A 26,191-nucleotide genomic window follows, 5' to 3' on the forward strand; every position below is an offset into this window, starting at 1 on the left:
CAGCAAACTACAGGGAAACAGCCAACAATGTTTATAGCAGCTCAATTCACAATAGCTAAATAGTGGAACCAACCTAGATGCCCTTCAGTAGATGAATGGATAAAGAAAATGTGGTATATATACACAATGGAGGGGCTGGGGATGTGGCTCAAGCGGTAGCGCACTTGCCTGGCATGCGTGCGGCCCGGGTTCGAACCTCAGCACCACATACAAAACAAAGATGTGGTGTCCGGGTTCGAACCTCAGCACCACATACAAAACAAAGATGTGGTGTCCGCCGAAAACTAAAAAATAAATATTAAAGTTCTCTCTATATATACACAATGGAATATTATTCAGCATTAAAAGATAATAAAATCATGGCATTTGCAGGTAAATGAATGAAGCTGGAGAATATAATGCTAAGTGAAATTAGCCAATCCCAGAAAAACAAATGCCAAATTATTTCTCTGATTTAAGGATGCTGATCCTTAATATGCTGTGGGGGGCGGGGATGGGAGGATTAAATGAACTCTACATAGAGCAAAGGGGAAAAGGGGAGGGAGAGGAAGGGAATGGGTATAGGGATAGAAAGATGGAGGAATGCGATGGTCATCATTACCATTATCAGACATGAAGGATGTTACTCTACTTTGTGTATAACCAGAGATATGAAAAATAGTGCTATATATGTGTAATATGAATTGTAATGCATTCTGTCATCATATATAACAAATCAAAATTTAAAAAAATAGTTTCTTTGCGGGGTGGGGTGGTGGCTCAGTGATAGAGCACTTGCCTAGCACATGTGAGGCACTGGGTTTGATCCCCAGCACCACATAAAAAATACTAAATGGAGATATTGTGTCTATCTACTACTAAAAAAATGTTTTAAAAAATAGTTTCTTTGGGCTGGGGTTGTGACTCAGTGATAGAACATGCATAACAAGTGTGAGACTCTGGGTTCCATCCTCAGTACCACAAAAAAATGCTTTCCTTTGATACATTCATTCTTTAGGTATGATTCAGTATACTAGGTGGTAAGTACCTTTGGGGTAAATGCCATGTCTTTTGACAATTTCTGTTTTCTTTACTATTCTCTCACTGTTGAATAAATGATATTAAACTTTTACTATGGGAAAGTCAGTAGAGTGACTAACACCCAGCAGGGCACAGATTGACAGATACTCAAATATTTATTGAATGATTGGTTATAGAAGGCAGAGAATTTACCTGAAGTTCTCTAGTTGTAGTTCCATAAGACTTAATCATTAATGCTTTTGATAATTGCATCATGAAACTGCAAAAGATAATACTCTACTAGAGAAGGTTTGGGTTAAAGTCTAGGTTTAACATAACAACTTGTAAACTAATAGTAGGCAGCAGATATTCAATAATTATAACCTTTCTAGGGATTAAATTGAAAGTGCTTTTTGGTGTTTTTCCCTAAGATTTTAAAGACTCTCCTTACTGAGAATAATAGGCTTCACTAGCATCACAAGTTTGTAGCCCTGTTAATTCATTTGTGTCCTCCACCTTTTTAAAGGAAGTTTCAGAAATCCTTTATTTATAGCAAGTCAACTCACAGTTCTAACTTCAGGATTCTACCTGCAAACAACTTGTTCAACTTACAGTACCCACAGGTATCAAAAAAAAAAAAAAAATAACCAAGTATGGTATCTAGACACTTGAAGAAATGCATTTCACTTTATTGCAAAAAAGATCCACAATCTAATGTCTGATATCTACACATTGCTGAAGAAATACACAATGAGAAAAATAGGGAAGCAAAACAAATATTTCTGCATCCATTTCTTAAAAGGCGATCAAGAAGCCTAAGGTTTATCTAGAAATTTCCCTAATATTGAAAATCCAAATACCACCATAGCCTTCTGTGACCTACTAAAGGGGATATTGAAAGTAGTTTTGGAAACCTAGATTCTAAATTCAAATCTACTACTTTGCAATCTGTGAGACCTTGAGCAGTCACTCAATCTTTACTTCCCCACTTGCAAAATGAGAATCCTCAACTCTTAGTTGTCATAAAGGCCAAAAAGGAAAGAAAAAAGAGAGAAAGAAAGAGAAAGAAAGAAAGAAAGAAAGAAAGAAAGGAAGGAAGGAAGGGAGGGAGAAAGAAAGAAAGAAAGAAAGAAAGAAAGAAAGAAAGAAAGAAAGAAAGAAAGAAAGAAAGAAAGAGACAGTACACATATTACTATGTGTCATTTGAAAAAAAAAAAAAAAAGTCAGTTTTGGGTTGTGCACAGCTACACAGCTTGCCTAGCATACCTGAGGCCCTGGGTTTAATCCTCAGTGCCATAAAGCAAGTCAAAACAAAACAAAAACATTAAGAAATGAAGGATGGGATTGTGGCTCAGTAGTAGAGCACTTGCCTAGCATGTGTGAGGCACTGGGTTTGATCCTCAGCACCACATAAAAATAAATAAATAAAATAAAGGTATTGTGTTCATTTAAAAAATTAAAAGAAGAAGAAGAAATGAGATCTTTGTTTATTTGGACCCTACTTTTCTTGAGTTCTGATTCATATGAGAAGTTTTACCAATGACAAAGTCTATGTGAGCTTACTATTCCTTCTAGGCAGGACAAAATGCCCATACCCTTGAAAATACATGCATGCCTGAGAAGAGGACCATGTGTCAGCTTACATAATGAGAATTCATTTCACTTTATTGCATCTCTTAAAATCTTTTTCATTTGGTGAAAAACCTCTTGATTTCTGAATTATGACTACTCTTGTTCATCCACTTCTACAAGGTTAAGCAACAGATGTCTTAAATGTAGGACAAAAGATGCCCCCCGCTTTCTCATCTATTTTTTCCTCTCTTCCCCGGGTCTATTCTCAGAGCTTGGAATGGACCACATTACTCCTCAGACTGACACAATGGAATAGCCAACCCACTAAAAAGCTGAGCTCTTCAGCTTGCTGATTCACACCTTCTTTAAGCAAAGAGATGATTGTTTTTAACTTGTAGTGTCTTTTTTTTTTCTGACTTCTAATGAGCTCCAGTCAACCAAGATCCTTTTATATCACACAAGTAAATATTGAAATAGATGAAGACAAAATCCACAAAGAATTTCAATTCAAGATTTTCTTCCTTACATAAACCAAATAAAGGAATTATTCTTCCCATCTATAATTAAAAGTTAACTGAACTGATTCTGGTTAGACTCTCATAGCATTAGACTGACATTTTCTGTAGGAAATTCAGTAATTTAGTTCTGTCATTTAATGGTAGGATCAGTGACTAAGGAGTGCTCATTGGACTCTATTTTCAATTCTAACTCTGGCTCATTACTATTACTTTGCTCTGACCATCTTACATTATTACTTGGAGTCTCAATTATGTTAGCAATGCAGAATGATATGGGGGAAAAAACACCTTGTGTGCTAAAGAAAGAGGATGTAAAAGTCGTATTTCTGTAATTGGTATACCATTGTTGTATTAGATACAAAACAGTCTGACTTGGTACCTCAGTTTCTTTAACTGTAAAAGCATGATAAACTATTTGCTTAGGGATGGGACATGTAGCTCAATAGTAAAGCAATTGCCTAGCATGTGAGAGTCCTGGGTTTGGTCCCCAGTACTGCAAAATTAAATAAGTAAATATATAAAAACACCTCCTCTTTCCCCTAAGTTTACTTACAGAAATGGAATAATTGGAGAAATGCTATTGATGCTATAAAAGATTTTGGGGGTGGGTATTGGGGATTGAACCCAACAATTTGATATGATAAGCAAGTGCCCTACCTCTGAGCTACATAACCATCCCTTTCTATTTTTTTATTTTGAAATAGGTTCTCATTAAGTTGCCAAGGCTGGTCTCAAACTTGCAATACTCCTGCCTCAGCCTCCCAAGTAGCTGAAATTATAGAGTGTACCATATGCCCGGGTAGAAAATATCATGATCTGTCTAGAATGTTGATACAGAAAGGCTACTATCCTTTTTTTTTAATTTCTGCTGGTATTTTTAGGTACTTAGTGCTCCCTAGGTTTAAGCCAACTTAATTTATTTGGAAAAGATTACTATTTATACTGTATTTTTTGCAAAGCCTTTGCAGAAATAGAACAGGCTATGGAGAATATGCTTTAAGAAAACAAAATTGTTCCACAAGACTGTTGGCAGTTAAAAATTCTTCTGATTCACATTATTATTCCGAGTGAAGAGGCAGCTTATTAATTCAGAGCTGTCTATAGCCATGTTGTCTAGGTAGCAAATACCAGCTAACAATCGAGGATACCACTCAGTTGATCCTAGCTATTCCCGGATTTTAGCAAAATGCCTGAGAAAGGTGTGTAGGTAGAGAGGGATCTTAAAATCTAACAGTAATTGACAGCTTCTAATATATTTAGTTTTTCTGTGTGTGCATCTAACTTAAGAAATTTATAATAATTCTTACCAATCTTACGTGAATAACAGGAAGGTTGACAGATGAGTTTTCTATCTAATTGCTAAAAGAATTATTATCTTCACAATGTACAATTTAATATTTTTTTTGAGGTAGGGCCTTTCTGTGTTGGCTAAGCTGGTCTTGAATTTGTGGGCTCAAGCAACCCTCAGGCAGGCACCACTGTGTCCAACTTCATTTTAATTTGTTGTTGTTGTTGTCATTGTTGCCCCAGGTTTACAGAAAATATTATAGTGTAGCAGAAAGATTCTGATAGCTCTAGTGATATTTTTTCCACATTTTTTATTGGTGCATTATAGTTGTACATAATGATGGGATTTGTTGTTACACATTCATACATGCACACACTATAACAATATAATTTGACCAATATCACTTCCCAGCACTTTCTAGTGGTATTTTGAAGTTCATCCCCAATGTAGGCTGAGTGATCTGCAGGTTGGAGAGACTGCCAAAGTCCAAACCTTCAGCACTTCCTTAGTGTCAGGATCTACTTCAGTGATCTTCTAACCCAGGGGTAAGACCTTAGGAACATAATTATCTCTCCTTTCTGTCTTCTCCTGCTTCTGCAACTTGATGGACCTATTCATAGGGCCTCTCTGAATCTACTTTATCAGATGTGTGACATACCCTGCAGTCTTGTTGTGGAGTTTCTTGCTGGAAATATAGTTGATTTCCTTGCACGCATGGTGTTTGTTGGTGTGCAAGTCTTTGCCAGGCAAGTGAAGTACTTCTTGATGATGAACCAGGCTGACTTCTTCAGTTTGGGTGTGAACATGGCCCGTGTTGGTGGGTCCTGTTAAAAGAGCTTCATTTTAATTTTTGAAGATTATAATGATAATACATTTTGTTATACCATCTGTCACATTACACATCATAATACTATCAGATTCAAAGTTCAGGGCTGGGGATAGAGCTCAGTGGTAGAGCTTAGCATGCACCAGGGGCCTTGGGTTTAATCACCAATATTGAAAAAAAGAGATGAAGGAAGGAAGGAAGGGAGGAAGGAAGGAAGGGAGGGAGGGAGGGAGGGAGGAAAAGTCAGACAGTGAAGGATAACATCCTCAGACCCAAACATAAATGTTATTAATTCAAAAATGAGTCTGAAACTGAAAGATCAATTTATGGGGTAAAAAGAATAGAGGAACCTAAGTAACAAAATCCCAGCCAAATCAGACAAGGCTGGTAAATGACAGAGGTCCTTGCAGAACTGTAGAGGCTTGGCAACAAGTATCAGGGATTAGTAACGAGGAAACTCAAGTCAAAAGGCAGGAAATGCAAGACTTTGGTTATAAAGCATTAGAAAACTTATAAATTCCTTGAGGACATATCTTCATTTATTCTAAGAATATACATTGAACACCTATATATTCCCAACACTATTCTACACAGTACAGAGTCAGCAGTGAACAATACAAAGGTTATGGACTTTATGCAGCTTATATTCTAGTTGTGGGGATAGATGATAAACAAATAAGTAAAATAAATAATATGTTAGTATAAATAAGTCTATGGAGAAAATTTAAGCTGGAATACTGGGGTGGGGGGCAAGCATGGGGGCATGATTTGGGGCAAGATTGTTAGGAAAACTCAGAAAAAACAAAACTTAGGGTTTGGAGTGTGGCTCAATGGTAGAGTGCTTGCCTAACTTGCACAAAGCCCTGGGTTCAATCCTCAGGAATAATAATAATAATAATAACATTAATAATAATAATAATAATAGCTTAGACAAGAGGATGGGAGAAAGTCATGAAAATATCTGGGTGAAAGTGTTCTAGGCAGAGAATACAGCAAGTATTCTGAGGCCATATCCTGTCTGGCACATTTGAGGGGTAGTAAGAAAGCTAGCATAGTCAGAGCAGAGTGAAGAAAAGGGAAGAACGGTAAATAGTGTCAGAGAAGCAGAGAGACAGTAGTAACGAGCCTTGCGGACCACTGTGAGGACTGTGGCTTTTACTTTGAAAGAGAAGAAACTATCAGAGTGGAGGGAAAACACAACATGACTCACAGCTTAAAAGCATCAGTCTGAGTTTTTAGACTGCACCACAAAGGGGCAAGGATGTAAGCAAAACCACTTAGGAAACAATTGCAATAGTCTAAGGAAGAAAGAATGGCAGCTGACATAGGCTGGCAGTGGTGGAGGAGTGAGAAGTAGTTGGAGCCTGAACATATTTTGATAGTAGAGCCATCGTATGTGCTAATGGTCTTGAAATAGGAAGAGGGGAGTCAAAGATGACAGAGAATTTTGGCCTTAGAAACTAGAAAAATAGAGGTACTGTTTATTCACATGGGGAAGACTGTGAGAGGACTCTTAATTTTCTTTGCTTCCTTATAACCTGGCACAATGCCAAGTACATTGCACTATTCAATGAATACTGATAATCTAATCTGAATCTAGTTTCTGTTTATTTGAGGCCAGAGTTGTTCTAGATACAAGATCAACTTGTTAGAGTTACTAAACTAGGGTTTTGTTCCAGACTCTGGGACAAAATTAAAACCAGTGGTGTGCTGGCTTGCACCAGAGTCAGTTGCTAAACTTGGGGCATATTCCAAGCTATTAACCATAGCCATTATTTGAGTTCAAATTGCATAAACTTAAAGCTGGTAACTCAAATTAAAACAAAGGTAAAAATACTGAAAACTCATTGCTGCGCTTCTCCTCCTGCCCCCCCACTTCTTGTACTTTGCTTAAGATTGAACCCAAGTGCTATGATCTACCACTGAGCTATGTCCCCCTGGCTAAAATTTATCACTTCTTAATTGTTTCACTACATCTAGACTCTTGAATTTACTTATGTGTATTGTATCTTTATGGTAGAAATACTACATAATGCTGTTCACTGATGTTATATCAATATTTTAAAACTGGCCATGGGATGAGTATTTATAATATAGAAACTGGAAAATTCTACAAATGAAGGTTCCTCATACCCACTCCCAGAGCCAGTTAAATCTGTAAGTGGGGAAGCAGTGGTCCCAGTTTTGAAGGCAATGGTAGAGGATGGTTGGGTATTTTGTAAATATGCACATGTACAAGCACTGCACGCAGAGTATTATGTTATATATTATACATATACATATATATACATATATATATGTTATATATATATATATACAGGTGGACTTTCATGGTCAAGTAAGCAAGGGTTGAAGGCGGAGGAATTAGTAGAAGAACACACAAGAAATTCCACAGAGGAAAAGAAAGGCCTTACCTATCCATCAAACTAGGAATTACTAAGAGAGATGAGCATCTACATTCAATCAAAGCCTTAATAGAATTAAAATATGGGCCAAATTATGAAGTGTTAACAAGGGAGATTAACAGCTTTGGATTGCTTTTGATATTGTACAGAAGGAGGAGAAACCAGAACTAGTCAATACCAGTGAGACTTTTCCATTAGATCTTTTAAAAAAGAAACACAAGAGGACATTAAAGACACTGATTATTCTTGTGAGACGGCTAGAAAAACAGTACAATTTATGTTATTGTTTTTATTTTATAAGAAAAGAAGCTGGAGTCCAAGAACTATTAATGAGTATAGGAAAACAGACGGCGTGAGCCATCCTCCATCCTGTTGGAGCAGGGAAAGCAGGAAGTCTCTCATCCAGGCCACTGGAAGATAAACAACAGTGGAAAAGCCCAGCAGCTAATGATGCATTTTTCAAGCAAAGCAGGATTAAAAATTTGTCGACTGTAAATATGGCAATTAAAATAACAAAAATTTGAAAATGACAAAAGAGATTGAAAAAATATTCTAATCACCAATTTCTCCCAAATCTTTCCACTTTGCAGACCCTGTTTGTAAAACTGCTTTCTTTCCTTTAGTTTTTTTTCACTTTCCACATTTTCATTGGTACATTACAGTTGTATATAATGGGACTTTTGGTTACATATTTATTCATACATACACACAGTAACAATGCAATTTGGCACATCACTCCCCACACTTCCTTCCCTCCCTCAACCTGATCTTTTTTTCCTTTCATCAATGTATTCATCCTCACTGGCTTTTTGTTTCAAAGCTCTAATCTTTTTAAACTATGATGTTTTCATAAAACTTTTTCCAAACCTCAGTAGAACTTCATATTGGGCAGAATCACTCTGAGCCTCAATCTTATTTTCTCCAGAAATATTTATGTTTATAAGGATGAAGAGTTGTTGGGTCAAAGGATAGAGGCTTATTAAGACTAGCAATGGGGGTTGGGGATGCGGCTCAAGCGGTAGTGCGCTCACCTGGCATGCCCCGGGCGCTGGGTTCAATCCTCAGCATCATATAAAATAAAATGAAGATGTTGTGTCCCCCCAAAACTGAAAAATAAATATAAAAAAAAATCTCTCTCTCTTAAAAAAAAAAGACTAGCAATGTATCACAGGACTTGTTCATAATAACCTTGCTATTTTGATAGACCAGCTTAAAATATTAAATAAGTTCCTAAGTGTAATCTGATATTTTATTATCTTACTTGGCATTTCTTCGATTAATAAAACTGAACTTTTTTCCCTACATGTTTATTCACTAATATTATGTCATTTGCCTATCTATTTCTTTGGGACTTAGTGTAATTTTATCAACTTGTATGAGCTCTTGTGTGTGTGTGTGTGTGTGTGAAGGGGAAGGGGGGTACCAAAGCCCAAACTAAGGACCTTGCACATACTCCGCAACGTCTCTGCCACTGAGCTTCATCCCCAGCCCTTTAAAAATTTTTGTTTTGTTTTGTTTTAAGACAGAGTTTTGCTTAATTGCTCAGGCTGATCTCTTGCTTGGGATCAGCCTAATTCAGAATTATAGGTTTGCACCACCTCACTCAGCAAATAAACAAACTTTTCCTTTTCTTTTTTTAAAAAAAAAATATTTATTTTTTAGCTTTAGGTGGACACAATATCTTTATTTATTTATTAATTTATTTTTAAATTTTTATGTGGTGCTGAGGATCGAACCCAGAGCTTCACGCATGCCAGGTGAGCGCACAACTACTTGAGCCATATCCCCAGCCCCCTCTTTTCTTTTCTTAAGTGTGTTTTTTTTTTCTTTTCTTTACAGTACTTGGGATAGAACTCAGAGCTTCATGCAAGCTAAGCAAGCACTCAACTTATGAGTGATTTATGTAAGAAAGATATCTGTCCTTCATAATTTTTGCAGATATATTCCCATTCTGCTGCCTATTTATTTTGGTCACTTTACAAAAATCTGTTCATATTTTTCTGATGGTTTCATCGTTGTTGTTGTTGTTTTGTATCAGAGATTGAATGCCGGGGTGCTCAACCACTGAGCCACATCTCCAGTCCTTTTTATTTAGAGACAGGATCTTGCTAAGTTGCATAGGGCCTCGCTAAGTTGCTGAAGCTGGTCTTAAACTTGCAAACCTCCTCCTTAGTCTCCCAAGTTGTTAGAATTACAGGTATGTGCTACCACACCCAGCTCCTCTGACATATTTTAAATTGCTTCTAAGTATAAAAATCAATCACCTCCACAGTCTTATTACATGTTCAATTCTATTTCCTTCTGATATTTACATTGTTTAATATTTTATATCTACTTTAAGTCTCCTGGAATTTATTTTGATGTGTGAAGGGATTGTCTAAATTATTTTTTCCAAACTGATAAGTATTTTGGAATGTTCCTTCCTTCTTTACTGTGTGACACAGCAAATTCATATAAACAATAGGACAATTTCTGCACTATGCTTTCATTTTTACTTTTTAAAAATATATTTTAGGGCTGGGGTTGTGGCTCAGCAGTAGAATGCTCATCTGACATGTGTATGGCACTGTGTTCAATCCTCAGCACTACATAAAAATAAATAAATAAATAAAGATATGTGTCCATCTACAACTAAAAAGATTTTTTAAAAACTATTTTAATGTAGATTTGCTAAACTACTATATTTATTGATATGGTCATTTTTTCATAACTAAGAAGTTTTTTCTCTTCTATTATTTGTACCCTATTCTCCCAGATCAAGTTTGAGAATCATTATTGATAGTACAAGGACTTTGATAAAACTACACCCTTTTTCTTTTTCTTTTTCTTTTTTCCTGTGGTACTAGAATTGAACCCAGGGGCACTCCATCATTGAGCTACACCACCAACTTGTTCTATTTTTTGTTTTGAAAGAGGGTCTCACTAAGTTGCTGAGGCTCCCTCAAACTTGTGATCCTCCTGCCTCAGGCTCCAGAGTAGCTGGGATTATCATGCATGCACCAGTGTGCCTGGGGTAGTCCCTTGTTTTTTGACAGACCTGTAGTTATCTCTCTGGTATTAGTAACTATATTAAAAACTACTAATTAGGTTAAAAAAAAGAAAGAAGTATATAAAGTTGAACTGTGCTGTTGAATTCTCCAGTATTGTCTGAAACACTTCAAATGTCTCAGAATCTAATGGGGGAAAAGATTTTTTAAATTAATTTTTTATTTATTTTAATTAGTTATACATGACAGTAGAATGCATTTATGCACTTTGATATATCATACATAGATGGGATATAATTTCTCATTTTTCTGAGTGTGCATGTTGCAGAATCCTATTGGTCATGTAACCACATATATACATAAAGTAATAATGTCTGTTTCATTCTATTATCTTTCCTATCCCCGTATCTCCTCCTCTTCCCTCCCATCACTTCCCTCTACCTAATCTAAGGTAACACTATTCTTCTCTAGTGCCCCCACCTTTATTGTGAATTAGCACCGGCATATTAGAGAAAACATTTAGCCTTCGGTTTTGTGGAATTGGCTTATTTCGCTTAGCATGATATTCTCCAACTATCCATTTACTGGTAAATGCCATAATTTCACTCTTCTTTAAAACCTGAGTAATATTCCATTGAATGAAAAAAAAAATATATATATATATACATATATATATATATGTATGTATGTGTATATATATATATATATATATATATATATATATATATATATATATATCTCACATTTTCTTTATCCATTCATCTATTGAGGGACACCTAGGTTGGTTCCATAGTTTAGCTATTGTGAATGAGCTGCTATAAACATTGATGTGGCTGGATTACTGTAGTATCCTGATTTTAAGTCCTTTGGGTATAAACCAAGGAGTGGGATAGCTGGGTCAAATGATGGCTCCATTCCCAATTTTCTGAGAAATCTCCATACTGCTCTCCATAGTGGTTGCACCAATTTGCAGTTCCACCAGCAATGTATGAGTGTACCTTTTTCACCACATCCTTGCCAATATTTATTGTTTCCTTTATTCCTGATGATTACCATTCTGACAGGAGTGAGATGAAATCTTAGTGTAGTTTTGATTTGCATTTCTCTAATTACTAGAGATGTTGAAACTTTTTTATATATTTGTTGATCGATTGTATTTCTTCTTCTGTGAAGTATCTCTTCAGTTCCTCAGCCCTTTTATTGATTGGGTTATTTGGGGTTTTTTGGTATTAAGTTTTTTGAGTTCTTTATATATCCTAGAAATTAATGCTTTATTCGAGGTGCATGTGGTAAAGATTTTTTCCCAATCTGTAGGCTCTCTCCTCATGGTATTGATTGTTTCCTTTGCTGAGAAGAAGCTTTTTAATTTGAATCCATCCCATTTATTGATTCTTGATTTTACTTCTTTCACTTTAGGAGTCTTGTTAAGGAAGTCAGATCCTAGGCCAACATGGTGAAGATTTGGGCCTCTTTTTTCTACTCTTAGGTACAGGGTCTCTGTTCTAGTGCCTAAGTCTTTGATCCACTCTGAATTAATTTTTTAACATTTATTTTTTAGTTATAAGTGGACACAATGTCTTTATTTTACTTTATGTGGTGCTTAGGATCAAACCCAGTGCCTCATGCATGCTAGGCAAGTGCTCTACCTCTGAGCCACAACCCCAGCCCTTGAGTTGATTTTTGTGCAGGGTGAGAGATAGAGATTTAATTTCATTTTGCTACATATGGATTTCCAGTTTTGCCAGCACCATTTGTTGAAAAAGCTATCTTTTCTCCAGTGAATGTTTTTGGCACTTTTGTCTTGTATGATATAACTGTATTAAGTGGGTTTGTCTCTGTTTCCTCTTTTCTGTACCATTGGTCTACAAGTCTATGTTGGTGCCAATACCATGCTGTTTTTATTACTATAGCTCTGTAGTATAGATTAAGATCTGGTATTGTGATGCCTCCTGCTTCCCCGTTTTTGCTAAGGATTGCTTTAGCTATTCTGGGTCTCTTATTTTTCCAAATAAATTTTATGATTGCTTTTTCTATTTATATGAAGAATGTCATTGGGATTTTAATAGGAATTGCACTAAATTTGTATAATGCCTTTGGTAGTATGACCATTTTGACAATATTAATTCTGCCTATGCAGGAGCATGGGAGATCTTTCCATCTCTCTGAGGTTTTCTTTGATTTTTTTCTTTAGTGTTCTGTAGTTTTCATTGTAGAGGTCTTTCACCTCTTTTGTTAGATTGATTCCCAGGGTTTTTGTTTTTGTTTTGTTGTTGTTGTTGTGTTTTTTGTGGGTTTTTTTTTTGAGGCTATTGTGAATGGGTTAGTTTTCCTAATTTCTCTTTCAGTGGATTCATTGCTTATGTAAAGGAATGCGTTTGATTTATGGGTGTTGATTTTATGTCCTGCTACTTTTCTAAATTTATTTATTAGTTCTAGAAGTTTTCTGGTGGAATTTTTTGGATCTTCTAGATATAGAATCATGTATCAGCAAAGAGTGATAAATGAGTTATTCTTTACTTATTTGTATCCCTTTAATTTCTTTCTTTTGTTTAATTGTTCTGGCTAGAGTTTCAAGGATGATGTTGAATACAAGTGGTGAAAAGAACATCCTTGTCTTGTTCCAGCTTTTAGAGGGAATGCTTTCAATTTTTCTCCATTTAGAATGATTCTGGCATTGGGTTTAGCATATATAGCTTTTACAATGTTGAGGTATATTCCTGCTGTTCCTAGTTTTTCTATGTTTTGAACATGAAAGTGTGCTGTATTTTGTCAAATGCTTTTTCTGCATCTATTGAGATGATCATATGATTCTTGTTTTTAAGTCTATTAATTGATGAATTACATTTATTGAGTTCCATAAGTTGAATTTACCCTGCATCCCTGGGATGAACCCCACTTGATTGGGGTGCATTATTATCTTTTTAATATGTTTTTGTATGAGATTTGCCAGAACTTTATTGAGAATTTTTGCATCTATATTCATCAGGGATATTAATCTGAAGTTTTCTTTCCTTGATGTGTCTTTGTCTGGTTTTGGTATCAGGGTGATATTAGCCTCATAGAATGAGTTTGGAAGGGTTCTCTCCTTTTCAATTTCATGGAATACTTTGAGGAGTATTGGTGTTAATTTTTCTTTAAGAGTCTTGTAGAACTCAGCTGAGAATCCATTTGATCCTAGGCTTTTCTTGGTTGGTAGGCTTTTGATGGTGTTTTCTTATTCATTACTTGAAATTGATCTGTTTAAATCATGTATCACCTCCTCATTAAGTTCAGGTAGGTCTTATGTCTAGAAATTTGTCAATGTCTTCAACATTTTCTATTTTTTTGGAGTAAAAATTTTCAAAATAGTTTCTAATTATCTTCTATATTTCAGATGTGTCCATTGTGATATTTCTTTCTTCATCTTGTATTTAGTAATTTGAGTTTTCTCTCTTTTTCTGTTCGTTGGCATGGCCAGGGGTTTATGTATTTTACTTATTTTTTCAAAGAACCAACTTTTTGTTTTGTCAGTTTTTTCAATTGTTCTTTTATTTTGATTTAAGCTCTGATTTTAATTATTTCCTGTCTTCTACTGCTTTTGATGTTAATTTGTTCCTCTTTTGGTCATTTTTTTTGTTGACTTTTTATTCTTTTAATAAATGTACTCAATGCAGTAAACTTTCCTCTTCGTACTGCCTTCATAGTGTTCCAGAGATTTTGGTATGTTGTATTAGTGTTCTCATTTACCTCTAAGAATTTTTTATTTGATCCTTGGTTCCTTCTACTATCCATTCATCATATAATAGTGTACTATTTAGTCTCCTTTTGTTACAGTAGTTTGTATTTTTTATTTTGTAATTGATTTCTAATTTCATTCCATTGTGGTCTGATAGATTGCAGGGTATTATCTTTGTCTTTTTGTATTTACTAAGAGTTGCTTTGTGGGGCTGGAGTTGTGGCTCAGTGGTAGAGCGCTCACCTCGCACATGGGAGACCCTGGGTTTGATCCTCAGTACCACATAAAAATAAATAAGTGAAATAAAGGTATTGTGTCCAACTACAACTAAAAAGTAAATGTTAAAAAAAAAGAGTTGCTTTGTGGCATAAGAAGGAGCCATGTGCTTTTGAGAAGAAAGTATATTTAATCATTGATGGATGAAATATTCTATTTATGTCTGTTAAGCCTAAATTATTTATTGTATTATTTAGTTCTATAGTTTCACTATTTAGTTTTTGTTTGGAATATCTGTCCAGTAGTGAAAGAAGTGTGTTAAAGTCATCCAGTATTATTGTATTGTGGTCTATTTGACTCTTGAAATTGGGAAGAGTTTGTTTGATGTACATAGATGCTCCATTGGTTGGAGCATAAATATTTATAATTGTTGTGTCCTGATTGTATATACTTCCCTTAAGCAGTATGAAATGTCTTTTTTGTCTCTTCTGATAACTTTGGTTTGAAGTCTACTTTATCTGAGATGAGAATGGAAACCCCTGCTTGTTTACGCAGTCCATATGGTGATAAATTTTTTTCCATTCTTTCACCTTCAGCCTATAAATGGCTTTGCCCATAAGGTGAGTCTCTTGAAGACAGAATATTGTTGGGTCTTGCTTTTTAATCCAATCTGCCAATCTATGTCTTTGGATTGATGAGTTTAGGCTGTTAACATTCAAGGTTATTTTTGAGGTATGATTTGTATTCCCTGTAATTTTGATTTATTTCTGGTTTTTGATTTGTCTTAGTTTCTCATTTGGTTGACTGTCCCTCTAGTGTACATCCTCCTTTTGCTGGTTTTCACTTTTTTTTTCTCACTTCATCCTCATGGAATATTTTGTTGAGAATGCTCTGTAGTGTAGGCTTTCTAGTTGTGAATTCTTTTAATTTTTGTTCATCGTGGAAGTTTTAATTTCATCTTCAAATCTGAAACTTAATTTTGTTGGATATAATTTGCTGGTCCTCCTGCCTCAGCCTCCAGAGTAGCTGGGATTATCATGCACACACCAGTATGCCTGGGGTAGTCCCTTGTGTTTTGACAGAACTATAGTTATCTCTCTGGTATTAGTAACTATATTAATACAAATTAGGTTAACACAAAGGAAAGAAGTATATAAAGTTGACCTGTGCTATTGAATTCTGCAGTATTGTCTGAAACACTTCAAATGTCTCAGAATTTGATGGGAAATTTTTTTTTTTTTTTTTAAGATTTAAAAGTGACAAAAACGTCTATACAAAGTTCTCCCTGGGAAACTATTTTATTATTTGAAACAAGAAAGAATTCTCTTTGAAACAAATAAACCCCCAAAATGTGAAACATAAAAAGATCGAAAAGTATAAATTTAATATGCCCTTGAGTATATTATATTTCTTGCAATAAACCTTTCATAATGCTCCCAAAATTTAAGCCAAAGCTTTGTGAACAATTTAACAATAGAGCTACTTGTCCTATTCAAGTTATTTTCACATGCATTAGTTTGCCTAGTAATCACTTGAAACCTTCTAGAAGTTTTTTTTTTTTTGAAGGAAAAAAGAGAGAAAGAAAAAAGAACATTTTTTTCTCAAATTTATTTTTTCTTCAGAAATGATAAAATTATTAAAAGTCATAGAAATTGAGAGCTTCTATAGTTCATGGTAAATATTTTTTGGTAATCAGATGGGAATAAAAGCTCATTGTTGTAGCATGAACTCCTAAGCTTTCATCCTTTTAGATGGGGCTCTACAGGTCTGCACTCTCAACTTCTGTCATATATGAGTATGTTGCAAATGAAAGCCAGCAGAAAGTTTTAATTTGAAATGTCTTCCTAGAATTCCATGACAAAGATTTAGAGTTCCATCCATAATTGTTCCTAATAATATCTAAGTTTCTTTATTATGGAACAAAGTTGTTAGTGCTCCAATCATAATTTTAAAATTGGACTTGCCCAAGAAGAACAGAGCTATTTTTTGTAAGTGGGAAGCATAAAAGGTGAGTGGGAACTCTACAAAGAGCAGCTTCATGTGCCCCACATCTCTTTTCAATACTATTCTATTTTTTTTTTTTTTAGTTTTCGGCGGACACAACATCTTTGTTTGTATGTGGTGCTGAGGATCGAACCCAGGCCACACGCATGCCAGGCGAGCGCGCTACCGCTCTTTTCAATACTATTCTATCAAAGATATTTCATTATAGCCTTGGTTTCCAATATAATTGGCTACCAGTTCAAAAAAAAGCCTACCATATGGTAAGACTGTCAAGTGTTCAAGAGTTACTAATTTACATCTTTTTGTAATTTAGCAAGTCTTTTAAGATACCATTTCATTTTCTCATTTTGCTTTTATAATTTCCCTCTTGCTGATAAAACATATATCTCCTGCTTTTGATTTGTCATGTTCCTTTAAGTGGAATATTTGTACATTTCTAGATCTCTTTTAGTACTTGATTTCCTGTTGCTGTGCCTTGCTTTGTTATCTTCATAAAGCATAAATGGAGTCTGTGGTAGAACTGGGTTTACTCATGCCACTGAATAGCCACACCCTTGTAATTAGAGGCTTGGTTGCCATTCAGAAAATGGTACAGTCATCATCAAAATATAGCACAGGTATTTATGTAAACACTTTTTTTTCAGTGAATCTGGAAACTATTTAAAAAAATTAACCAAACAAGATGTGTACTCTTCATTTTTACAAAATTAATAAGCTTAAAATTTTGTAAGAAAGATCTCATAGTCACAAATGCACTATTTTCTATGCTTCCAACAGCTTCCTTCTCTCTTACCCTAACCATTCACCTGCAAATGCTCAAATGTTATGCAGAGAAAATTTAGAATAAGGAAATTCTCAGGGGAAAGTGTTAAGTGTCACTCAGTCGGTCAATGTTAAGATTTACTGCTTTTTTTTTTTTTTTTTTTAGTAAACCAGAGCTTTTAAGAACTAGTCTGAAACAACAAAGTAGTTGAGTAAACTATATTTAGCATACACGATGAACGGAGTACTAGATAGTCTTTAAAAAATAATGATGTAAGTTTATCTTTATTGACATAGGTATTAGCTTTTCATTACTGTACTGAATGCCTGAGATAATCAACCTACAAAGAAAAAAGCTTTATTCTGACTCACATTTTACAGGTTTCAGCTCATGATTGTTTGGTCCTGTTGCTTTGGGCCTGTGGCCACATCTCATGGCAGGAGCATACCATAGAGCAAAACTCCTCACCCCACAGTTGAGAAGTGAAAAAGAAGGGGCTGGGGTTCCATTATCTACTTTGAGGGCAGACCCCCAATGATCTAAAGACCTCTCACTAGGCCTCACCTCTTGAAGGTTTCCCCAATTCCCACTAGTGTCATGAACTAGAGACCAAGTCCTTAATGGAGGGACCTTTGGAGGACACTATTCAAGCCATAGCAAAGCCTAAAGATATTTATGATTAATAAATTGTTACAAGAAGTTCACAAAAACATGAATTCACTTTTTGCTTAAAACAAAAGAGAAAGAGAGTGAGAGAAATAAAAAGTTTTTGTATGTATGGGAGGACAAATACCAAAAGGTATCTGGGTGTTGAACTCAAGATAACTTTAATTTTCTTCATACATTTTGTATTTCCTGATTGTTTACAATAGCATTTTTCATTTTCATAACCAGACCAAACAGAGGATATTTTTATTGTTAAAAAAAAAACAGACTAAATATCCTGTCATGAGTAAAATTCTCATTCCCTCACTCTCCATCTCTCAATTCTGCTTACCTTATATTGGCTTTTACTATGTACAGATTCTAGTCTCAATGTAGAAAAGAACTGCCCCTGGATCCAGACTCTAATAAAACCCGAACCAACTTGAACTCCAGCAGATAGAGCCAATCTTCATTAGCTCCAGCAGAAAAGTCACAGGGCCGACTGTCTGACTTGGATCAGCAACTAACAGTATGGAGGAATTAAGTGGGGGTGGGCAGGGAATATAATTTTCTGAGTTATGAGATATTCCTACGGTCAGGGAGGAGAGGGAATCCATACTGAGTTGGTTTCTGCTATACGTTGGACCTTGAGTGTCCCCGAAAGGCCCATGTATTAATACTTGGTGCGCAATGAAACACTTAGGGGGTGCAGCCTTGTGGGGAGGTCCTCGGGTCTTGGTAATACGCACAACTTTGAAGAGGACTGTGGAATCCTGGTCTCTTCCTTTATCTTTTGCTTCCTGGCCACGATGTCACTGGTTTTGCTGTGCCACACACTCCCGCAGTGATGTGCTGCCTCACCACAGGCCTGAAGCAACAGGAACACAGATCACGAAAAGGAACCCCCAAACTGTGAGACTAAATAAACCTTTTCCTCCTTTTGATTATCTCAGATAGTTTACTCGTGATGGAAAGGTGACAGGCACAGTTCCCAATTCAAAAAAAAAAAGGAATTTTATCTTCTGAAGAAGGGAGGAAAGGACGCTCAAGAGACTAAAATAACAGATATTAATTACAATATTCATTCTAGACTCGCATAATAGGAATAATGAATTTTAAAAGGAGTTAGCACAGGGTTTTCCCCTGCTTGGGAACTGGAAATCACTATTCAATGTCTAAACCACATATTTATTCATTCAGTAAGTATTCATCAAGTATCTCCCCTATGCCCAGTAGCCTATATCCTACTGCGATGAGCAGGAAACAAAAAGCAAACATACATAGTCGCATGGATCTTACATCTTCAGGCATCAGCCACAACTCTAAAAATGACTCTGGAATTATCCTCTGGCTGGAAATTTTGTTGCAGTAGTTGAGACTAAAGAAAATGAAATTTGGCTTTCATAAAATTCTTGTTTCACTTGTCTGTGAACACCATAGTAAGATCCTATTCTTGAAAGAAACCAAGTTGAGTCATAAGATATGCAGGCTAGTGAGAAGACTACAAATGTCTGTGACTCGATATTAACAGAAAACTGCATTATCTAGACACACCAAGGGTGTTCTGCAGCATTCTTGAGCTTTAAGCTGCATTATTTAACTTGCCTTTACAGTAACACTGGGCAAACCAATGGTGCATATTTTAATTTCAAACAAAACTCTTTTTACAGTTGACTTAGCAATGAATAAACTTCTTTTTGCAGGTCAGTAGGTTAAGGTCCATAAATTGGAACAAGATATTCACTTTGTAGGGCTGGGGTTGTAGCTCAATGGTAGAGCACTTGCCTAGCATTGGGTTTGATTCCCGGCACCGCAAATAAACAAATAAAGTTCCATTGACAACTAAAAAAAATTTTTTTTTAATATTCATTTTGCATCTTGTTAGTGTTTATCCTTGGTATAGAAAACACCTAACACTGAGTTTAAAGTTTTATGAGAAGACTTTAAAGCAAATTTTGGCTAACGTATCTCTCTTTTCTAAATATATTTTTTAGTTGTAGATGGACATGATTCCTTTATTTTATTTATTTTTATGTGGTACTGAGGATTGAACCCAGTGCCTCACATGTGCTAGGTGAGCACTCTACCACTGAGCTACAACCCCAGCCCCAGTTAATGTGTCTGTTTTTTTTTTTTTTTTTTAGACAATCAAGAACATAGCATTGGGAATAGTGGCACACACTTTTTTTTTCTTTTAATTTTTTTTTGTAGTCACAGATGGACAGAATGCCTTTATTTGTTAATTTTTATGTGGTGCTGAGGATCGAACCCAGTGCCTCATGCATGCTAGGCAAGTGCTTTGCCACTGAGGTACAGCCCCAGCCCAGTGGCACACACTTATAATTCAGCTATTTGGGAGCCTGAGGCAGAAGGATCACAAGTTTAAGGCCAGCCCCAACAACTTAGCCAGACTTTGTCTCAAAATAAAAGAATAAAGAGGACTAAGGGTATAGCTTAGTGGTAGAGTTTGCATAGAATGTTTTAGGTCCTGGGTTCAACCCCCAGTATTGAAAAAAAAAATAGAAAGAAAAAAGAATATAGTAATCATAATTTCCTAACATGGTGATTCTCAACTTTGGCTACATATAAGAATCACCTTTAAAAAAAAATAAAAAAACTGGCATGGGATAAAGGGTGAGAACAAGGTACTGATATCCTTTAAAAAGCATTGTTAGGGATGTAGCTCAATAGTAGGGTGCCTGCTTAGCATACATGAGGCCCTGGATTCAATCCTTACCACTGCCATCCCTTCACCCCCGCAAAAAAGAGAGTGAAAAAAATAATAAAAAAAACATAGGGTTCTGGATTCAGCTCAGTATTAGAGTACTTGTCTAGCATGCACAAGGTCCTGGGTTCAATCCCCATTACCATTTAAAACAACAAGAACAAGGTGGGCGGATGTGGTGGTATAGGCCTGTAATCTCAGCGACTCTGGAGGCTGAGACAGAAGGATCTCTGAGACAGAAGGAGTTCACAATCAGCCTCAGCAATGACGAGGAGGTGAGCCATTCAGTGAAACTTTGTCTTCAAATAAAACACAAAAATAGGGTTGGAGATGTGGCTCAGTGATTGAGTGCCCCTGAGTTCAATCCCCAGTACCAAAATAATAATAATAATAATAACAAAAAAAAAAAACCACACCAACAAAAAAACAGAGCTTTGGAAGGCTGAGGTAGGAGGATCACAAGTTCAATGCCAGCCTCAGTAACTTAGTGAGGCCCTAAGCAACTTAGTGAGACCCTGTGTTAAAATAAAAAATAAATAGGGCTAAGTGATAGTGATAAAGTGATGGTAAATTCAATCTCCAATACCACAAAAACAAAAACAAAAAACACCATAGGCAGGTACAGAAGGCCGAAATGGGAGAATTACTTGAGCCCAGGATTTCCAGACAAGTCTGAGCAACATAGGGAGACCATATTTGTGGGTAGGAGTGTAGGTCAGTGTGTGCTTAGTATGCAGAAGACTTGGGTTTAATCCCCAGCACCAAAGCAACAAACAAACAGAAATAGTAGCTAGGGTTGAGAACTGCCTAAAGAATAAGACATACTCAGTATCAGGTTTGGAGAAAGTGAATATTTTGAGTATAGCACTTGGTTATATGCATTTTATGCTGGTCTGATTTTCACCAGTGAAATCACTTTAATTCTTATAATTTACCTACTTTAATTTACTTATTTGTTTATTTTCCAGTGCTGGGGATTGAGCCCAGGGGCACTTTACCACTGAAATATATCCCCTCCCCTTTCCAAAATTTTTTAAAATTTTGAGACAGGTTCTTACTGAATTGCTCAAGCTAACCTCTAATTTACAATCCTCTTGCCTCAGCCTCATGAATAGCTGGGATTACAGGTGCCCATCACCATGCCCAGCTATTTATCCAATTTTAAAAGGATAAATGAGCCCATACCCATTCATCCATTCATTTTCCTTTCCTTTTTTCTTTCTTATTCATTCATCTAATTACTCATTATGAGTATTTAATAGGAGTATTGTGCTAGGTAATAAGGGTACAGAAATAAAAGTCATACTTTCATTCAAGTATCACAATATTAACAAGGTAGAACATATAAATTCATCATCCTGAGATTCTCAGTAAAGTTCAATTAAAAAAAAAGCTACAAAATTACTCATTAATCTTCCTCTGCTGGATTTATTTTATAAAAAATTGTGTTGGAGTTGAGTTGTTCTGTTTGGCAAACATCAACATTCCTGACCTATTGTGCTTTCAGTGATTCATGTAGTAATCTACCCATCTGTCACAGTGTGATTTTCAGTCTTTTATATATTGAATGAAAGAATACTGAGTTTAAAGTTTTATGAGAAGACTTTAAAGCAAATTTTTTGAAAGAATACAAATGCATGTCATTCATTACATTATATATAAGATTCAGATATATTATCAACTTTAGGAGTTATTCTAATTCAAGACTCTTCAGATATCTTTGGAATATTTTGTGAAATTCTGTTATTTTGGATATACCAAACCCTTCTCAGAGAATCCAGCAAAATATTTTGATATTTAGTTCCTGTCCAATTCTCCAATCAGGTTACTTTGTAGGTAAAGGCAGAACTCAACATTACTTAAAGGTAGGCAGACCCTTTTCTCTGACTGTTCATGCCATTCTCTCCCATTTTTAAGTTTCAAATTGTAGCTTAACAGCTGTTTAAAAACTCATACTTTCATTCAAAGAGCTTCAGGGAGCTGGGGATGTAGTTCTGCGGTATAGTAAGTACTTTGCATGCACAATTTCAATACCCAGGACCAAAACAAAATTGACTTCAAAGGCTAACTCCAAGATTAGAATTGCTAGATCACTCCTGGGGTGCTGGACATTATCATACTATAGAGGCAGTTACTGATGTATTTAAAATGAAGAATAAATGTAGGTTCATCTCACCCACAAAAGGACCACAATTATTTCTGGTGTGCTAGTGCACCCACCTAAAACCAAAGCACAAGAGAGAAATATTTTGGGGGCTGAGGTTGTGGCTCAATGGTAGTGCGCTCGTCTAGCACGTGCGAGGCCCTGGGTTTGATCCTCAGCACCCCATAAAAATAAATAAAATAAAGGTATTGTGTCCAACTACAACTAAAAAATAAATATTAAAAAAAGAGAGAAATATTTTGAAGTAAAAACCAACAGTAGGAGGAAAATTGCAGAAGGGTATGAAGAGAGGACAATATTTCTGCCAAAAACAGATTTAAAGCTAGCAGGTTCCAAGAGAACAAGCCTTAGCCATAGGGTAACGTTCCCTGGAACCAGGAGTTTTACATTATTATTGTCATATAACTATAAATTTTATGCAGTGTGAGTTTTTTCATAAGAAGAAAAATACAATGAAAGGAGAAGGAGAATCAGCATGAAAAGAATAAAACAATCCTAGGTCTGAAGTGCTGTGGTCTGAGTCTTTGTGTCCCTTGAAAAATCGTATGTTGAAATGTATCTTTCCAATGTGATGGTTCTAGGAGGTAGTTAGGATTAGATAAAGTCACAAGGGATCTGAATGGGGTTAAGTGTACTTATCCGAGTCTGAAAGAGTTTGCTTTTCTCTGCTTTTCACCACATGAAAATACAGGGAGAAAATGGCAGTCTGCAACCTGGAAGAAGGCTCTGCTGGAATCTGGCCATGCTAGCTAGCACTTTGACCTCAGACATCCAGCCTCCAGAACAGAAATAAATTTCTGTTGTTTATAAGCCACCCAGTCTATGGTAATATGTTATAGCAGCCTGAACTATGATATCAAAGCAGAAGGATTTACATTTGGAGATGTAGAACCATTTAGTTCTGTCCTTAGATAAATCATCGTGGTCTAAGACATAATAATTAATACTAAGAGTAATAATTGCCAACATCTATTAAGTACTTATGTTAGGCAAAACACTATTGGTGCTTTACATGCATTATCTCATTTAGTCTTCACAATAACGCTAATTACTCTGTTCCCATTTTCCTCAGTGATAACAATGAGAATTTAAGTGACTTGATTAAAGTAACACAGCTTATCAATACTTCAGCTGGTACTTGGAATTTAGATTTGCCTGATGACAAAGTCCATGCTTTAACCATAACACAATTCACAACCAGAGACTGTATAGCTACAGTCACCTGGCTCAGAGGGGCTCGTAGTACTTTTAAGATTTCTTTACTTTTTGCAACTACTCTGGGCCTTTTGTGATGTATCTGTCACCAATAATGTCAAACACTAATGGTGATATAGCACACTGGCAGGTAGTTGCAAATAGGAAGCAATTTGTTGCTGCTGAGTGTGCATTGCACAGTTAGGGGTTACAGTGCTGCAGTTGGGTATAGAAAGCAAAATCCATCAATATAGATCGTGTTAACAAATTACAAGAAAGAATATTGCCAAAACTAATTTCTCCTCATTAAAGGCAAAAAAAAATGTTTTGTGTTTTAAAAGACTATTTGTTCTCCTCTTGCATTGAAAAGCAATAAATAAGGTTGGGATGTAGCTCAGTGGTATAGCACTTGCCTAGCATGCACAAGCCCTGGGTCTGATCTTTTAGGGGAGACAGGAACTTCTGATTAAGTGACAGAAGAAACAAAACTGAGCCAAGTTTTGGGAGTACACACAGGTAAGATTTTAATTGGGGCTTCAGCTGAAGGGAGACAGCACTGATGGAGGGATCAGGCTGTTCCCGGAGCAAGGAAGATATTATAGGCTTTTCATTGATTTTGTGGGGTGGGTTCACATCCAGTAATTTTTCATTGGCCTGGGGAGCATTTCAAAAGATGTTTCTTGTTCAAGGCTTGGACCACCAGGTAGGCACAGTCAACTTGTCCCAGGAACTGCTGGCAAGTCTTGCGGTTAATGCCATCATCCTGTACAAACGTTCTGACCTTGTGTCTCTGATAGTCCTGAAGGATTTTATGAGGCTGATATAGCGGCTGACAAAGCACATATAGTGTAGAAGAAAATACGAACCAGTTCCAACTGGCATCAACAAGTCTACATGCAGGGCTAATAGACTCTGAACCAAAAGTTGAGGCAGCAATGGGGACAGACAGATGCCAAGCCTTTGCATTCCACTGTAGTCATCCACCAGACATTTTCAGGTCCAAGTGAAAAGTCTATGTTTTCAACAAAAGCGGCCTTCAGGTCCCTGAAAAGTAATCTAGGCAGCTATTATCATCATAGCACACATGCCAGAGGTGTTATCTAAGCAAAGTCAGTGAGAAACTAATAATGTTTTGCTCAACTGTGTGACCTCCAAAATTAGAGATTTTTAAGTTGACTAAGAACGAATGAAGCTAGAGGGTTTATTTAGATTCCCCCCCATGACAATTTCATCTTGTGCAAGAATTCTCTTTTGTTGCTTTATCAAGGTCTCATGACTGGTCTGTTAAAAAGAGTACAACATGTCATGCTACAAAGGGTAATGGTTTATTATGCCCAGGGGTTTGTTTCAGTGCCCCAGACATTTGTCCTATGATGGTGGTTTCTGTCTCAAATCCCAAGCACTGAAAAAAAAAAAAAACAACAAAGCAGTACATAACACACACACACACACACACACACACACATGCATGTTCAGATTGTCTTGGGTGTTGTTAACTTAATGGGGGATGTTAGGTATTGTGCTGAAGTAACCTCTATTAGGGGAAATTATGTAGTAATGTGATGGGGAAGTAATTTATTTTCAGGAATTTTTTTTAAAATGAAGGTTCTTCAGCAACCAACTGGAATGAGTTGACTTCAGCATGAGTCAATATACATGCAATGTAGGTCTCTATTCAAACTCTGATTTTTAAAACACGTATTCTATTTTAAGATTCACCACTCACAACGTTGGGTTGAACAGATTTCCATGATATTTAACTTCCAAGCATATATTGGAAGGTTAAAAAAATCATGGAATCAGGAAAAGAGGAAAAGAATTTTTGGTAATAAGCTTCAGGAGATAAAAATATGCAGATGTGTGTAACTTGCTTTGGGAATTTCTGTAAGTACATGTACAGACATTTCTAACAAATACTGTATGAGTAACTTGTTAATAGTTGAGGACTTCTAGGCATGGTGGTACATACCTGTCATCCCAAATGCTACCAAGGCTGAGGTAGAAGGATGGCAAGTTTGAGGCCAGCCTGGGAAACTTAGAAAGACCCTGTCTCAAAGTAACATAAAAAGGTCTGAAGAGGTAGCTCAATGGTAGAATACTAGCCTAGCATATGCAAGGCCCTTGGTTTAATTTCCAATACTATGAAAAAAGAAAACAAAAAAAGTAAATC

The sequence above is a fragment of the Marmota monax genome, unplaced genomic scaffold (genome assembly GCF_021218885.2).
Source record: "Marmota monax isolate L192 unplaced genomic scaffold, Marmota_monax_Labrador192_F-V1.1 WCK01_AAM20220418_F8-fsc00019, whole genome shotgun sequence".
NCBI lineage: Eukaryota > Metazoa > Chordata > Mammalia > Rodentia > Sciuridae > Marmota > Marmota monax.